At 41.5% G+C, this 14,366-nt stretch overlaps 1 protein-coding gene across 11 annotated transcripts in view; it reads left to right on the top strand.

Annotated features, from left to right (window-relative positions):
- hoxb3a (homeobox B3a) overlaps positions 1-14,366 on the top strand; it is a 100,059-nt gene that overhangs the window by 24,094 nt on the left and 61,599 nt on the right. For 6 of the 11 annotated variants that reach the window (XM_044182162.1, XM_044182157.1, XM_044182156.1 and 3 more), the window contains one exon: positions 6,666-6,779. The exons of 1 other annotated variant lie outside the window; for it this stretch is intronic. The gene's annotated coding sequence lies outside the window, so the exon portion shown is untranslated. Of the gene's footprint in view, positions 1-35; positions 184-4,468; positions 4,603-6,665; positions 6,780-9,618; positions 10,434-14,366 lie in introns of those variants that run through there. 4 more of the 11 variants (XM_044182160.1, XM_044182163.1, XM_044182161.1 and 1 more) reach the window with 4 other exon arrangements.

Genomic DNA, 14,366 nt, shown 5'->3' with positions numbered 1-14,366 from the left:
TCAGTAAAGTAGAGACAGAGCTGGAGAGGGAGGGAGTGTGTGTGTGTGTGAGAGAGAGAGAGCAGGCCACTACTACCGGCCGCTGTTCCTGCTCCGGTTCACACGCGGAGCCCACTGAGCTCCGGTCTGTGCCGTTCTACACGCTGGGAGAGACCCGGTAGAGAGAAGGAGGCAGGACGCACAGTAAGTAATGTTTGAAGGCTGCCTGTAAGTGGGGGCTAAGTAGAGAGCGGAGGGGTGGGGGTGGTAAAGGGAGAGAGAGAGCTACGTAATTACCATGTCACTCACTCACTCTGTAATGCTGCTGTATTAATGCGCTAGCTGAGTGCCGCGAAGCTCTGGTGTATTTAAGATAGGCCTATTTGAGATTCGTTGTTGCGGCTGGTCCGGACCATGAGACGGTGGGGGGCGTCACAGATGGAGTGAGATACTGCGTGTGTACACGAGCGCAGTTGTGTGTACTTTTGTGTAGCGCCCAATATATGTGTGTATGCGTCTTAGTGCGTGCATAATGATGGCGCACAGACACACATGAGACTTGTTGGTTCACAGAGTGGTTTACATCCGTACAGGTTATGTGTGTATCCGTGTGTGCCTGCGTGTACGTGTGTAACATACTAAACTTCAACAAAAGTAAAATGAAAAGGAAGTGTGAGCTGTGAGAATGACGTTAAGACTGCGTAAAAACTATTTTCTGGTTTTACCATGGGGTTCTTATTTCTTAAATTTTAATATGGACTTGTTGGAGTGCTTGAATAATGCATTTAATATAAGGCTGATGAACTGACCCAGAACAGAAAATGTTGTTCGTTGTTGTTTGCGTGATATTTTAAGATGTGGAACTGATCTGACTATGTTCTATCTCTCTGGATAACAGGGAAATATATGGCAATCATGTTGTGAAGTGAATTCATATTTCCTCCCTGATGGCTTTTATTGCAGCATTTTTGGAAAGGAAACGTACGTTTGTTTTGACACTTTTACGTGTGCGTAAAATAAAGGATTGAGAGCTGGAAAAATGTCCCTGTGTGCTAACGTTAACCAAGAAGTAAATGGACAAGGACACCGCCTGTAGTCATATACGTCCTTGGGTACAAGAAAATCTTTGTCCGTCCCCGCCCTTGTATTTCCCAGGCAGGATGGGTGTGAGTGAAAAAGTGTCGTGGATACAAACATTCCCAGGGCTCACCACCAGAGTCCTTGCAGGTTGTTTTACACCAGAGATTTTGTCTGTTGTTTGAATCTCAGCAAACACACACACACACACACACACACACACACACACACACACACACACACACACACACACACACACACACAATGTATATGTGCTCATCTCAAGCTTTGTTGGAGAAAAGCTTGTAAATCAAATCAAACTTCCACCAGACGCTAGGGCCTCCGAATTAACCCCATACAGAGAAAACTTCCATTAAATTATTTAATCAGAGGGCACAAAAACACCTGATCTAAACCAACTCTAATACAGAATTTCAAGACTAAATTTAAGCTTTGTTGTTGTCTTAAAAGGCTTTTATATCAAGTGCTACTGACATTTTGTATGGCAAGGGGCATAAACTATCATCTGTACCAAATATTAGTGAAATTGTTTATCAGAGCAGGGCACCCATATAATACATTGAAAAACACACTGATGATATGCAAACTCTGCGCTTGAATCAATTAAACATTTCATGAAACCAAAACTCTTAATCGAAAGCTATACCAATCACACTTTTTTTATGAGGACGTGAACGTGAAACAAAAACAGTATGCCACTAAAACTTAAATCCTCTTAATATTAGCGACACCAGAACTCTTCATTAATGCCACTGAAATTCTAACAGCCTTCAAATCAGATTTAGCTCCCAAATTCATTTTTCAAAATCAAAGTGAATGAAACCAGTTCAGACACGTGGGACTGTCAATATTAATAATAATGGAATAGTAATAGAAAGTAATACTACTGAGGCCACGTGATACCAAAAACCTCAATTAAAACAACCTAATGGACTTCTATGATGCAACAGTTAAACCATGTAACTCCAAAATACACAAATGAAACTAAAACTAATAAAATTCTTAATACAACAAATATCCGTTTAAAATCACCAGGAATAACACTCTGTATCTCTAATAATTGAAGAAAATATGGGGTAACATGTTTGAGAATGTAACACCTAATTTATCCGTTGAAATCAACAGTCAACGGCTGTAAACCGTATTTAGACACAAAAAAATCACCGTCATTGGTCGATGACGCCAAAGCCGCCAAGGAAACCAACAACTTTATCTGATGTTATTAAATAATGAAATAACTATAGGCTGTCTTGTAGGCCTAAATAAAAGGGGAGAAGGTGGGGGTGTTATCAGTACAGTCTCTTACTGTTTCCACTGACCCTGTAAATCTTCATTAATTCTCCACACTATTTCCCTCTGATGTCTGAAGCGGGACTCAAACTGTCAAACAGCACGGCTACCAGTCACGCGGCGCCGTCCTCTCCACGCGCACGCTTGCTTTTTATTGCTTAGATCCATCATGTAAATTGTTTAATGTCCAGTGTCAAGGCGGACGCTCACATTTCGGTATATATCGAGCGGAGTTTCAAAAAGTTTTTTAAAACATTCAATCACTGCGGCGTCACCGCTCCCGGTAGATTGTTATCAGCCAATCTCCGGTAGTTAAACTGCAGATCAAATGGGTTTCGTCACAATAATTTGTGTTAAGGCCAACCGAAACATGGCGACCTTAAGACGCCGACAAATACAAAGTGGAGAGGGATGATTCCCCGCATTGACATAGGCGTACAACTTCCTAAATAATAATATTTTTACTCAAATCAGACATGTATCTTTGAAATAAGTTGGCAGCGAAAATTTTATTTCAGAAAATATAACACAATATAGACTCCATCCGCAAAGGAAGAACGTGGGATGCGGCAGAAAGCTACGAAAAAAAAGGTAGTAGTGGACCTTGAATTCCCGTCAAAATGTGGGTCTAGTTTTAAGGGGATTTCATTGTAATATTCTGACACAGTCTATTTTGTGTCACAATATGGGTATTTTATTTTGTTTTAGGAACCTTTCACCAAACGTGTGTCCATGTACTAATATTTTTAAAGTAGGCCTAATTGTATTTGATTTGATTTTTCACTTTAATTAACTCTCTCAAATGAAGTTTTTAATTATTATTTTGGCCTATATAAGTATTTCACGGTGTAAGTAAACCTAAACTAAATCTGTTCTTACAGAAAGCCTATTTATACTTTATACTGTACTTCACGTATGAGTGTATTTCTCCTCGCCACGACCACACAGTTAATCCGGGGTCCTCTGCACTCCGCTAATAAGAGATGAGGATTCTCCCGCTCTGCTCTCAAACTGTCATTTATAATGTACACTTTAGGTGTGAAGCCAGCCTGCCCCAATGCATTTTCAGGCTGGGGATTCCTGGCACTGCCCTCTGCCATCACAATGATTTCTCACAAGCTTCACAAGAATGTTATTTAGAGTCATGCTCGGGATACCATAAATTATTCGGACACCAGTGGAGAGACAAAAAGTTAAGACCATCTTCTTCTAAAAAAGTAAACGTTTTCTCTGTCAGATAATGGGAAAAGGTTAATTTCATTACAACAGACGCCACCACATATTTGACTTTGTTCAATTTAAATTTGTGCTTCTGAAAAAAGAAACAACTCTTTCTTTTCAGGCTGTGTTTTGTAATAATGTGGAAATAACGTATGCTATTATCATTTACGCTATCTGAATAAGATAATTTGCCCGTAAAAATAGTCAAGTGTTTTCCGCTCCAAAAACTAAAGGTCTGCTTACTTACTTTTTCTAGGGCTTTCATAGGATGTTTATTTTTACTTTTTCTAAGCATGTTATTATTCTACAATTCTACAGACCACAGCTGTATTACCTATTCCATTCTAAAACAAAATAGACCAAAACAAACCAATAATAATAATAATAATTCACCTTGCATATAGCTCAGTCCAGTACATGTTTTTGTGAGTATGTTATGCAGTCAACCTTTTTTCCAGCACGACATTATTTTGTACCCCCCACCCATATCTACACGTATGTGTGTGAGAGTGTGTGTGCGTGTTTGTCACGGGAGCGGCCTGGGTCCTTGAGGAAGTTTCAGTTCAGTAAACAGGAAGGCGAAAAAACTCCCCATTTCATTTTTCATCAACTTCCTCCTTTTAATGATGATACAGGAACACCCCCACCAGCACCAGAACCCCCCCCCCCCCCCCCCCCGTCCCCGGCCTCTCAACACACACACACACACAGGGACGGGGCATGACACGCGTGACACAAATGTAGTTCCTTTTCTTGTCGGGATAAGTGAGAGAGGCTGTGACATGGGAAGGCGCAGCAGCAGCTCTATATGGGCTCCTTTGTTTTTTCTGTGTGTGTCATCTGTTTCCCGTGTATGTACACAGCGCAGCTCCAGCATGCAGATCCGCTTCTCCTCAGCATTGTGTGTATTATGTGTATTATGTGTACGGGCATGCTGCTCCTTTGAACCTGTCGAGGCTTTGAGAAGGCGCTGAGTTTGGCTTTACAGTCTCTGTGTTGGTGATGATGAGTGGGGTGAGTAGCCTGACTATTGCGAATGGCCCTTTTTTATTGCATTGGCAAAGGTGTGTTTGTCTGTGTGAGATAGTCGCGGGCTGTATGTGGGAGTACGTGGGGTGTGCTTTCTTGTGTTTGTGGGTTTACTAGGGCATGAGAGAGCTGAGAGAGAACGAAAGGTGAATGACCCAGGCATGGGAAGAGCCTGTGTGTGTTTTCACAGAAACCATCGGCGTGCAACACTTGCGGTGCTTTTTGCTCAGCCCCAAACTGATCATTGGAGGCGATTTTGTTAAATTTTGGGCTATTTGCTGCGTATTTATATTTACACAGAAGAATATCATTTAGTGGATTGGAGATATAGGATGAAGCAGTTACAATATCCATGTCCCCTGCAACCACACACACACACACATACTCCTGACTCCGATCTTTCCCCCCTTTTTTCGGTCGCAGCATCTCATGTGATTGCTTTACGTAATCAGAATGAATTTGCGAAGCCTAATGTCTTCTGCATACTGATAGGGGTGAACCGCGCGGCCACACCTCATGAATAATGTATGAGCAGGAGTCACCGCCAGGTCAGTAGACAGGCTCGAGCCACGCACGAGGAGACTGCCGCGCAGGCGCAGGAGAGGGAAGAAAGCTTACAGCACCTTACTACTCCCCATGCGTGTGTGTTTACTTCAACAACAAAGGGGAAAGGATTCAACAACTGGCTGCTTTTATTTATCTGGCAGTGTTCCCCACATCCGGGTCAGAAGGGAGGGAAGTTTACCTCAGACAAACTAAAAACTTCCACAATTTAAATCAGGCTGGCTCGGTAAATACACAGTGGTAACCCGACAGTTCAACCAAGCCAACCACCAAAAATCATGGTTTTAAGCACACGATTAATTATAATACAAAATGGCATAATATCATTAGTGGAGAAAAAATAAATATATTTACCACAGATTTTAGAAAACGGGTGACACACTTGTCTGTATAAATTAACCTGCACCGAATGACCACCGTCATAAATGTTGAATGCTCGAAATGAAGGGAAACCAAGGTTGATTGGGTAAAGTCAATAAAAACCTTTATCAGTGCCGCTTTTTGAGACTGGTAAGAAAGCCTGGATAAAACCAAAATAGTTTTGTTTGCCTTGGCGATGGGTTATGACAAGCCGATAACCTTGCAAATATTTAAAGTTACCCAGGTCATGGGCGGGTATCATGTTTATTTTTCAGGTTATGCCATGTTCAATGTAAGCTACGCCTGGGCCACACACTCTAACAGAGAGACTATAGTTAGATGTTGGCTTAAGAAACAGCATGTTAAAAGTCATTCATAGGTAAGCTTGCTAGGCTACTTGGGCGTTATTGATAGAAAAGGTACAGCTATAGCTGTGTTATTATTAAAAGAATATGTTAAATGAAGGATATTATTAATACAAATCAATCCAGTGCTATTGTCAGTTTAAATAGCAACTTCTATATAGGTCTTACTATTTACGGTATTATTAGTAGGAGCAATGGGGGGAAATATACTACTGCTACTAGGCTACTAATAATAATAATTATTAGGTGTCTCCGTTGCTGCTCTAACAGCAGTAGTAGTGTGATAGTAGTAGCTTTTTGTTGTCCTGACGGCGCCACTCCCCATGCTTTTGAAGGTTTTCCGCCCCCAAACATGAATGAATGAGTTTTAGCCGTTTTCCAGTTTATTTTAATCGCCATCCCATGGTTTCAATGCGTGCCAGATGATTATATTTTCCCATAGAATGCAGCTCTCTCGCGCCGCCACCAGAGCCCGCTTCAGACCAGTAGGACAGCGAGATCCAGCCCGAGAGCCCCTGCGAGCCCCACCCTGTTCCTACCCCCTCCCACTACGCGCCCCCGTCCTTTTGAATCCTAACCGACGATAACCAGCAACAACCTCCCGTGTCTCCCTCGCTGTTAAAATACACAACTGTCAGAACTGTCGTTGTCTTTTGCAGTTGGGTTAGGCAGAAGCACAAAAACTGGACAACATTCAAGCTACCAAGTGAATTAATACCTAATAGCCTATACTGTCTCTGTTTCTCTCTTTCTTAAAAGGGAGGAGCAAAACGAATCCAGGGTTATTATCAAGAGAACAGCCTGGGTGGATGTCCGAGCTAATAGCCAGCCGAAGGTTCATGGAGTTGAAGGGTCAAAAGTTCACCGTCGTGCGTGAGTTCCGCCCTCGCCTCTCCTCACTCACTCGACTCTCGACCAATTGCTGCATGTCAAAGGGAAAAAAGAGGGAGGGAGGGAGTAAAAGGAGCAGAGGTAGGGAGGGGGTACAGATGAGAGAAATGATAGCATGAGGCAAAGGAGAGGTGAAGGCCTGACCCCTTCCCTTCCCCGGTAACAAAAGCAACGCTTCTCCTGCTGCCGCAATGTACAAAGACAGAGAGATGAAGAGAAAAGAAAGACAGGAAAAATGGAGGGGTTGAAGGTGGTGGTGGGAGGGAAGGTATTCGGTGACATGGATGGGTGGGTGGGGGTGTGCAGGTGTTTGGCTATACATTTTATTCACACCGACTAACATTTGTATTTCATATGGAGTGACTTTCTTTTCAATGATCACGTTTGATATTTTCATCATGGGCAAAGATTACTTCACTGAGGTGAAGGAAAAGGGTAAACAAAATAAAAAATGCGTAATATTACCACATGCAGTTGAAACTAGGCATGGTCATTTTGAATAAAAAAAAAACACTAATGGCTCAAACATCCCCACATCAACCTAATGTAATGCATTTCATTTTTACATTAGCAACAACCATTCTTACACATGTGTATGAACTAACCTGCCGTTATAATGATATTCATATTGGGAGCTAATGACATAAATATCACGTACCCGGTCTAATAACATTTATTGACACATCCTGCCATTAAATGCTAAAAACAGCCTAACAATGTCAAATAGACTGTATTTATACAGAGCTTTTCAACCTTACCGGTGTATAAGTGTCATGCTCAAGGGCACTTCGACACATGGACAGGAGGAGCCGATGACTGAACCGCCAACCCTGGGATCAGGCTAATGGACGACTCGCTCTATATCCTGACGTATAGACATATTTTTGCATTTGAACATAGTAAGGGTTTGTTTTACAACAACCTCACTATATTTAATGCAAAAATATCTGTCTATAATGTATAATGTTAGAAAAATGTATTATTAATACGTCTTATAGGAAACAATAGTGCCACGTTACTGGAGGTATGTGTGTATGTGCATAACCAGAGAGTGGTTTTAAAGTGGTGGTTTTGTGCTTGGAGCTAACAGCTATTTATAGCCTATTTCCCCAAACCATTTTGGAGAGGGAGTTTAGCAAAGCAGCGCTCTTCCTCTCCTCAGCCTTATCAACACAACCCTGTCAAAAATAAACTCTTATCTCGCGCACCATCCATTACTCTACATATGTGATTTTCCACAGCAAGATTAATGTCTGGCCTCGTTTACTTTTCTAGCTGAGAAAAATGAGCCTCAACCCTGAAACCCTCTGCTTTCCATCCCTCTGCCTGCTTTCTTTCTTTCTTTTTATTTCTTTCTTCTAAAGTTGAGCAAATAAGCTACTTACATTTTTAACAGCTACCTGAGAGTAACCAAATGTACAGATTCGACTTGTTTTGTTGTTATTGCTGTTAACAAACTGGCAACTTGTTCTGCTCTGTATATCAGGGGGTATTCACATAAAGTTAGTGTGTGTGTGTGTGTGGGGGGGGGGGGGGACATCTGAAACAGAACCTAAGAAAGAGTGATACAAGTGAGAAAAGTATGATAAATGTGATATAAATAGAGATTTAAAAATAAAAAATTTTTTGATCGCTGAATAACCGAACTAAGGCTAAGGCTGTTTGATCTGACTAAGTGCTTTGACCTCAAACGATGCGACAAACAATCTGAACTCCAGATTGTTTAATCTCAATTTGTTAAATAGCACCATTTGGACACATATTGTTGGAGCTATGCTTTATGGTTCAACTGAGGAGGGGGTCAGAAAGGAGGGGAAATGAGTCTCCACAGTAGAGGAAAATGATAATTCAGTAAATAAATAATCCGTTTATTTACGTAAACACGCTGGCCTGGGCTGGCACGGCTCCGCCTGGCCCGGTCAACACACACACATACACAACATAAGGTAATGGGTGAATAACTACGTTACAGATTCCTTCTTTCTCCAAAGGTTCATCCCGAGTTCACCAAATTAATTCAATTTAGGTTGTCGGTTGTCTGTCAAACAGTGAAGCTATTGGCCATGACTTTTAATAATCTATTGCATTTTGCACGTGCACAGCCCTTCTAAAACATCACACGTGAATATCACTTTCTTCGCATGTCTTTATCTATATAAATATATAGGGTATTATTCACAAAAATATCACGTAGCCTAAAATGGAATTTTATTGAACAGAGGAAACAACACTACACATATGTTCTCTTTAACCGACATGGTAGTGATAGAAAGCGGAAATATAATGAAAGTATTACTAGTGAAAAGTGTACTGAGAAGTGTGCAGTTAACGCGATATAAATTCGTCGCAGCGTTGCAGTCGAACAACATCAATATAAATCCCCCATACCTCTGTGTCTCATCTCCACGCGGCTCAAAGCCTGTTAATCACACTAAAAATGGTTGTTTATACGAACTAAGCTGCATTCAACACATTTGTTTCTACGAAATATGCATGTATAAGACTCTGAAGTGATGGTGCGATTATGCTGTGGGTTCACATGTCAGCGTGCACGGCGGTGTCATTTATATGTATACAACAAAAGGAAAAGGAGAAATGATCCTGGAAGAAAAGAAAAATCTGTGTGTGAGAGAGAAAGAAAAAGAACCCCCCCACCCCACCCCCCTTCGCATCTACTGACCATTTTTCTTCAAAGTAATGACTGTAGCTGAATTGAGTATGACGGAGAGAGAGAGGGAAGGGTAAAGAACAAAATGACAAAAAGAGGGAATGAGGGAGAGAAGAGAGAGAGAGAGGTGGAAAGAGCGGAAAGAAAGGGTGTGGAAAAGGGAGGGAGAGAGAGAGGGGGGCTTGGCTGTGCTCGGGGTGAACGGGAGGTCAGCGCGTCTCACCAATATTAAAATGTGTACCGGGGACGCGGGGTGACACGCCTCGCCCGTTATACAAAGAGTGTGCCAAACTGGCAGATTAATTTGAAAACTTGAGTCCATGCACACACACACAACACTTAATGCCTTAAAGAGCCCACACTCTCCGCAGCAGCCCTGCTTGGTCTCCCTCAGCCCCAGCCCGCTCGTGGTAACACCGCGAAACTCGGGGAACGGCCACCGGGGGTTTCCGATTTAGTTGCACGGAGCACTCGGTGCTGGTGTAGCAACGTTAAATTGACGTGTTGCCTTTGTATTCGCTGGATTATCATCGTTAACGTGGTTCCAACTGTACAGTAGCCTATTATTTTGTTTAAACGCGGATTCTGAGCGATGCGGTTCGGATACAGTCACGTTTACGCTTTACCGGACACCGGGGTGTGTGCGTTTCTGCGCGTGTGCACGTGAGCGTGGGTGTCCACGGAAATGACAAGGACTTTTTTTTTTTTAAGATACCACAAAGAAACCCGAAGAGGTCAAAAAACCTGTGGCGTCGGAAGAAGAGAGAGGTGGGGGACTGTGGTGTGAATGCTGAAGTAGGCATGCTTCTCTTTATGGAGAAAAAAAGAGTGGAACACAGCTGTCGATTTGTTGGAGATGTAAAGTAGAAGAACAAGAAAATGTAATAATGATAACATCAGGAAAAATGGTTGAAATCGATGTGACGACGACGCCAGAAAGGAGAGGCGGATCCGCGAGCTACAGAGGAGTGAGTACACAAAAAATAGAAATCTTCTTGTAGAAGACGAAGCTGCCTCATTTGCATATCGTTGTGTGTGTCCGCTTTCTTGCTCGTGTATGTGTGTGTGTGTGTGTGTGTGTGGCAGGTGCTTTGCCCATGCTGGGAGGAAGGGGAAGACCACGTGTTGAAGGAGCTACCGCAGAACCCCTCCTCAACATCCTCCCCTTCCTCCGGTTTCCAAGACAGTTTAGTTTATAATGTCGATTATAAGCTGTGCACGTCACGCCGTGGGTGTTTGAACTGTGTGTTTCCTTTTTGCAAGCTCCATTTCCTTCAATGTATCTTCACTATAGTGCTAGCTAATTAGTTAGCCTAATTAAGCCACTTGGGGCGGTGTGACTTCAGTGTGCACTACAGACATTTCTTCCTCCTCTTGTCAACCAGACACTAGCTTATAAGGATATATGTTCAAATATTAATAGGTAGATAGATGTGGCTTTTTTATTAACCTCCTCAGGCCTAGATGCCCCCCCCAGCACACACACACACACACACACAATCACCAATATATGGCTACCGAGGGTGAAGGCGAGGTCGTGGCCAGTGGAGGGTTGAAGGTCACGCTGGACAACTTTCTCCGACTATAGCCTTAAATAAAATTAGGAAAAATGATCCCTACAGCGTATTAAATTCGGGATAGCAGATATCGCCATTGCTAAAGATTGTGCCAGTTGATTTTCTATGTGCTGTTATAAAAAACCTAAAATAGTAACAAAGAAATCCGTTGGTAATGGTTCCACATGTTGCATAATTGTACTGTAATTGTAGAAAAATACAGTGAGTATGAATGAGGTGATTTTTTATTTTTTTTGCAGTGGTTTTGACTCAGCATGAGTATTGCTGCGGTTTCATCAGTTTGCGTCCAGATGTGTGGTTTTCTGCTGTTGATGTACAAACACATGGCGTATCAAGCGTGTTAGCAATATGAGCCTGTTGAAAGCGGTCGTGGTTTCATCTGTTTATTTTCCTCTGCTGATTGCTAATGTGCTGTTTCTTTGATTATACGATGGCTGCGGAATGAAATGATCAGGTTCTACAGGGAGCATTTCCTTCCCTCCTTCCAGTTTCTATCCATCGTTTGTGCTCCTCCATCAATACAAATGCTGTGCTAATGCTGTACATATCCAGTCTGTGTTCACCAACCAGTTCAAATATGCCACTAATTAACATGTTTATGTGCGTCCATTTAGCATCAAAAATGAAGCTTTGAGTAGAACCGCACGATGTGCTTATCTCTATTTTTTAATGCATGCTGTAATTTCATTCATATAAAAAGACGGAGACGTTGTTGTACAACATTAGCTTGCAGCACAGAAAAAAATAGACATACTGTGTTTGATTAGAGTTACAGTTTCAGTGTCTTCAGATTTATCTTTAAAAAGAAGGGAGGACCTTTTGAAGATGTGAACGATGGAACGTTTTGTTGGAGTTTATTGGATTTTATTGAACACAGAAAAAGTGCAGCAGTAGGCCTCTTTCTCTGGTCATTTTGTAGCAAGCGCTTGGATTCCACTTTATTTCCTCCCTGCTGTTTATATTTCCCAGTTTTACCTGACACTCTGCAGGCTGATGTTCCGCCTACTGCGCCGTGAAATTAATTTAGACTTACCCTACTGTCAGAGCCGAGCTTCCAACTTCCACACAATAGATATCCCAGAAAACACCTTTTGATTAATACTTGCCACACGGAGGGACAGGCCTCTGCAGCACTTCATTTTTTTCTCTGCCTGATACTTTGCATGACAATAACCAGGAGAATGGACTTGGATATATTTTTCAAACAGCACAAAGGCGCTAAATCACATTTCTCTTCTTCGTCGTTGTCCCTACAGCTTTTTCACCTCGGTAATATTTCAGAACGTTGACAGGTCCGGTCGCTGCAGATAATGAGGCCGTTTAACCCTTCAATATGTTCATTTTAATTTTCTCATTTTGGCTTTATACCAGTTAAGGCCTGCCATTTTGCTTTTTAATGTAATTTTTCAGGTTAAGTTTAAAAACGGATGAACACAAAAATCTAACTTAATGTGGCCATTCTATTAGGATATTATTTTTACGGAGCTGACAAATGTGTATTTTTCTAGCGCAAGCTATTCACGGAGTGAGTACCCTGCAAGAGCCGTTTAGCCTTCCCTATTAAATCTCACCATTTATTCCTTCACTATGAAACTACCCAGGGCTATACAAACGATGAAATCTTACCTTAATGCTCGTTAAACTTAATCCATTTAAGACAAAAATGTAATCCCAATTTGTAGGAATCGATAGGTCTGCAGTTTTTTTCAGCAGCTTTGCCAACAACAGCTGAGTTTGTGAGCCTTTGATGGGACAAACTTAGAAAGGTCGTAAATTGTGAGGGTGACTTTAAAGTTATTTATTCACCCCGGCCCTCTTTCGCTCTCTGAATATTTTATAGCTTTTTATTTCACCCCCTCCCTGCAAAAACCTTTCAACCTCCGGGAAGTAACCGTTTGAGCTTGTTGGCGTTTGAGCTGTAAACTGAATTGACCCGCAATAAAAGCCACATGTTTAAATCCAGATCCGCTGACCTTTTCCACTCACTGTATCCCGCTGTATGTCATCCTCTCTCTATGTCACTGTCACTCGGGCTGTCTTCAGTTAAACACGCCCTGATATTATTATCTAAATGTTACAGCCGAGAGAAAGCGTAGTTTTATTTTTAACTCTAGAGCAGGCAGCTGACTCCAGTTTACTCGTCGTGCATGTGTGTGTGTGGTTTGAAAACCGGACAATCTGGTTTTTCAGGTGGGGTGCCACAGCTACTGAAGTGGTCCTTAGCTCCCTCACAGGTTAGGATTTATAATATTTATATAAACTAAACTAAAAAATGAAGGTTTGTTTTGCGTATTTCAAAAGCACATATTTAGCAAAATGGTACATTTATGTTATGGAATAGCGAACAGCTGTTTTTAGTGTCATTAGAGATTCCTGTCTTATTTTGTTGATATTACATTCCACTATGTCTGGAACCTATACATTTAATTGGCGTTTTTCTTTCCGTATCCTCTAAATATCTCTGAGTATGTGTGCACATTGAACTCTACCTGTAGCCGGAAACAATGGGCTCCCGTTGAACTGAATGATTGCAGCTGACAAACTTGACAGAGGGAAGGGAAGTGCCGCAGTCAGACTCAACACACCTTGATCGATACCTGAGGTGACCCGCAGCATAGCGGGGGTCAAGGTGACAGAAATCCCCCACCCCCTCCGCATAGTATAATAGAATAGACTAGAATAGAGACTACACTGGATTGTATTGGAACTAAACACTACAAAAAAGATAAAAGAAACAGAGAGAAATAAATAAAAACTATGCAGAAATAGAAAAAAACACATACTAGAAGCAGATTAGAAGCAAACTGACAGTGCCTCTCCCTCCAGTCTGAAGAGTCTCCATGTTCTGCTTTTGTTGTCCGGTCTGGTGATGTATGAGCAACTTTTGGAGGAAACAGAGAACAGCAATATTGCCTGCAGCAGACGGGGAGTGTCAGTGGCATAAAATCAATGTGGGAGCAGCACAGGAGAAGATAGAAATTAAAATAAAAAAAATAGCAGGAAAACAAGTTTATCTTGAAAGCATGAATAGCTTCAAAATGCATCAGGAGCAGCAGCATTCTAATATTAGTCAATTTTTATTTTATTTTTCCACTTAAACAACCTCTTTTTACAGCCTATCAATGTGATATAATATTCACTAAATGTAAACTAGTTTGAGGCCAAATGCATTTAAATCAGTGAGGTTTTAATTGGAATGGAACATTTGTGTTTTTGTGCTGTTTTAACTGTGATTTTTATTCTATTTAGATAGATAGATAGATAGATAGATAGATAGATAGATAGATAGATAGATAGATAGATAGATAGATAGATAGATAGATA

This window comes from Siniperca chuatsi, linkage group LG21, assembly GCF_020085105.1.
Source record: "Siniperca chuatsi isolate FFG_IHB_CAS linkage group LG21, ASM2008510v1, whole genome shotgun sequence".
NCBI classification, from domain to species: domain Eukaryota; kingdom Metazoa; phylum Chordata; class Actinopteri; order Centrarchiformes; family Sinipercidae; genus Siniperca; species Siniperca chuatsi.
Note: the sequence above shows the minus strand (reverse complement) of the source record. Positions and strands in the feature narration are given on the sequence as shown.